General features: G+C 47.3%; 1 long non-coding RNA gene across 1 annotated transcript; it reads left to right on the top strand.

Annotated features, from left to right (window-relative positions):
* Nucleotides 1-3,158, top strand: LOC116090579. The gene is made up of 2 exons (XR_004118728.1): nucleotides 1-1,311; nucleotides 1,679-3,158. It is a non-coding gene; the product is annotated as an uncharacterized LOC116090579 (long non-coding RNA).
* The last annotated feature ends 357 nt before the right edge of the window (nucleotides 3,159-3,515 follow it).

Here is a 3,515-nt window from a genome sequence, read left to right as displayed (position 1 = left end):
AAAGAAGCTGGACCCCATAGCCCAAAGATGGGTGGCCTGCCTCTGGATCACAGCTGCCACTGTCCTGCTAGTCAAGAATGCTAACAAAATAACCATAGGGTAAGAACTTGTTATCACCACCTCCCATACTATTGAGGGGACCCTCAAGAATCCAACACCACTGGTGCACTTTCGGGCTCTACTTTTGAATCCCCCTTGCATAAGATATAACCCATCATCTGCCCTAAGCCCAGCCACCCCACTACCTGACCCATCCTCAAGACATGCAGCATGATTGCTCTATAGTTCTGGGGCACATCCAGAACATCAGGCTGGACTTGACTGACATGCCCAGGCTAGACACAGAACATATCTACTTCACATATAGAAGCAGCCTCATCCAGAAAGGGATCAGGTATGCAGCGATGGTGGTTATTTGGGCAACTGCTTTGCCACCCACTGGGAACTTCAGCCCAGAAAGCTGAACGAATGGCTCTAACCTAGGCTTTAAAACTGGCAAAAGGGGCCATAGCTAACTATCATCTACAATGACAGCAGCTATGCCTTTGCACGGCTCATGTACATGGGTCCATATACCAAGAGGGGATTATTGACTGCTGAAGGAAAAGCCATCAAAAGTAAGGAAGAGATATTTACTTTATTGGAGGCATTATGGCTTCATCTCAAAGTGGCCAGGGAACAGAAAGGGACAACAGAAATAGCTCAAGGTAACAGGCTAGCTGATAAAGCCACAAGGGAGGCCACCCAAGCTTCCAATGCCAACATCTTGGTAGCCTTCCCACCCTCTGCTCCCAGCCATCCCCGAATATACTGCTGAAGACAAACAAGATCAGGCAAAATGCCAAGGGGTTTACAGAAGCTGACCTCTGAAGGCTGAACCATCCTACCTGAACCATCCTACCTGAGGGATTTGCAAAGCAATTCACCCATCAGATTCATCAAGCTTCACATCTGGGTCACCGAAAACTGAAGGAACTGCTGCGAGGGGCAAGGTACAAAATATTTGACTTCGGACACTTGGTTGATCAGGTAATCTCACATTGTCCCACCTCTCAGGCTGTGAACCCCTCAATCAAGGAGAATCAGGGGTCAACAGCCAGGGGCTAATTGGGAACTAGAGCATACAGAAATAAAACCAGAAACACATGGATATAAGCATTTGCTAGTTTTTATAGATAACTTTTCCAAGAATGGTAGCTTATCCTACGAAGACTGCCAACCCAGTGGCAAAGGAGCTTCCGGAAGACATCACACCCAGGCCCAGTTTGCCTGCCCTGCTTGGGATGCAGTGGACCAGCATCCATCTCTCAGGTAACTCAATCTCTAGCACAGGTTCTCAAAACCAACTGGAAATTACATTGTGCATACAGACCCCAGAGTTCAGGGCAAGTAGAGAGGATGGATCGGACCCTGAAGGAGGCCTTGACCAAATTAATCCTTGACTCCTGCTTTATGCCTTATAAAAGGCTAGGAACACCTGCTATATTTTAGGTCTCACCCCCTTTGAGATCTTATATGGGAGGCACTTCCCATGCAGACTAAACTCCAGTCTGATATCTTAGCTGAATATGACCAACGTAAGTTTTTAAGATCCTTGGATATTTTTATAGGGTCCAGAAATAACTCTGGCCTGCCATCTGCCAGGTTTGAGTGTACTCTACCCATTGCTTTAAACCAGGTGATGAAGTTTGGATTAAGAGACATAACCACAGACTCTGGGACCTTGCTGGAAAGGACCCCACACCATGATCCTCACCATGCCTACAGATGGGATCAGGATCTGGATATACCACTCCCACATTAAGCCTTCCAGAAGAGAGACGACCCAGCAGTGGAGGTTCCACTGGAGGAGACTTCCAGATGAACGGCCACAAGAACAATGGAAGGTCACCCCATACCCTATCTACCAAAACTGCAACTCCAGTGCTCCTGATCCTGCTTGCTTACTGCTTAATGCTTTGCTGCACCAGCCACTATCTCCTAAATCTAACCTGGCAGTTAGTTAATGCTGCAACGGGTATGAGTGCCAACTCTACCTCCCACTTGGCTCCCCTAGACACCTGGATTCATGACCTTCATGTAGACCTGTGTGACCAAGTGGGATGAGGGATGGGACCTCTCAGATCAACAGCTCTTCCTGGTTACAGTTGCAACTTACCCAGGGCCAAAAGGAACACACAGTCTCAGGCTTTTTATGTCTGCTCAGGGCACTCTGGGAATCAGAGCCAGTGAACCAAAGGAGGTCCAGAGTCCTTTTTCTGTGTGACATGGGGATGGGAATCTACTGGGTGGATAAGCTGAAGTCCCCCATCAAAGATGACCTCATCACTGTAACCTGGTTTGGGGATACACAGACACTCAGTTTGGGTATGCACAGACACTTAGAGCCTGGTCCTGCATAAGAAAGGACACCCAGCCTCCTAGGAGAGAGACTTGCAGACCTTGTTTTGAGCCCCCTTACAATCGGATACCCCCATGCAACAACCTTCTCATAAAATCCACGGCAGCAGGCAAGAAGGCTGATTGGACTGCTGGTAAGACTTTATACATCCCTGACTGATCCGGGACTCCTATTTACTGTCCAACTGCTCCATCATAGCTTTGTTAAACCCACAGTCCCCTAAGGCCCCAACAAGGTATTAGCAAGGCCCAAACCCACACTCCTCCCAACCTCTGCCTCTGCCTACCATCACTCCCTCATCAGGACCCACCACCCTTTCACCCCAACGAGATCTCACTTCATCTAACCAAATGCTTCCTAGAACCATTCCACCTCCTGCAGGGCCCACTTCACCACCAGAGTCAGGACCTGCAATTATTAGAAGCCACTTTCCAGATTCTTAATTGCTCTCACCTGGACTTAGCACAGGATGGTTGGTTCTGCTTAAACGCTCAGCCCCAGTGCTATGAAGGAGTAGCTATCTCTGGAGACTATTCACAGACTATAGATGTAGATGGCAGCAACCAGATAGAGGTAAGCTGACCCTAAAATCAATAATGGGACAGGGACTCTGCATTGGAAATAACATACCCTCAGCCTATTACCACCTCTGCAACTGCACTGTAACCTCCATCACTGCAGGATACATGCTGCCTCCAGAGAATGCTTACCCCATGAATTTATGGCCTGGTTGTAAATACAACTGATGGTTTACCGGCCCTTTCATCGTTTTATATACATTGTCTTGTGTATCTCCTATGATCTAGTCTCTCTTTTTAGAACTCAATGCTGATAAATTCTAAAACCATAGGTATTTTGCTACCAATTTCTTGACTTCTTTTTGAGAGTCTTTTCCTTTACTCCCTAACAACTGAGTCTTCTCTGGTGTGCTAGTTAATTTTATGTTAACTTGACACAGGCTAGAGTCATCTAAGAGGAGGGAACCCCAATTGAGAAAGTGCTTCCACAAGACTATGCTACAGGCAAACTTGTACAGAATTGTCTTAATCAGTGACTGATGTGGGAAGGCCCAGCCCATTTTAGATGGGATCATCCCTGGGCTGGTAGTCCTGAG

Source organism: Mastomys coucha, unplaced genomic scaffold (assembly GCF_008632895.1).
Source record: "Mastomys coucha isolate ucsf_1 unplaced genomic scaffold, UCSF_Mcou_1 pScaffold15, whole genome shotgun sequence".
NCBI lineage: Eukaryota > Metazoa > Chordata > Mammalia > Rodentia > Muridae > Mastomys > Mastomys coucha.
The sequence above is the reverse complement of the archived record's forward strand: the minus strand, read 5'-3'. Positions and strand labels throughout refer to the sequence as shown.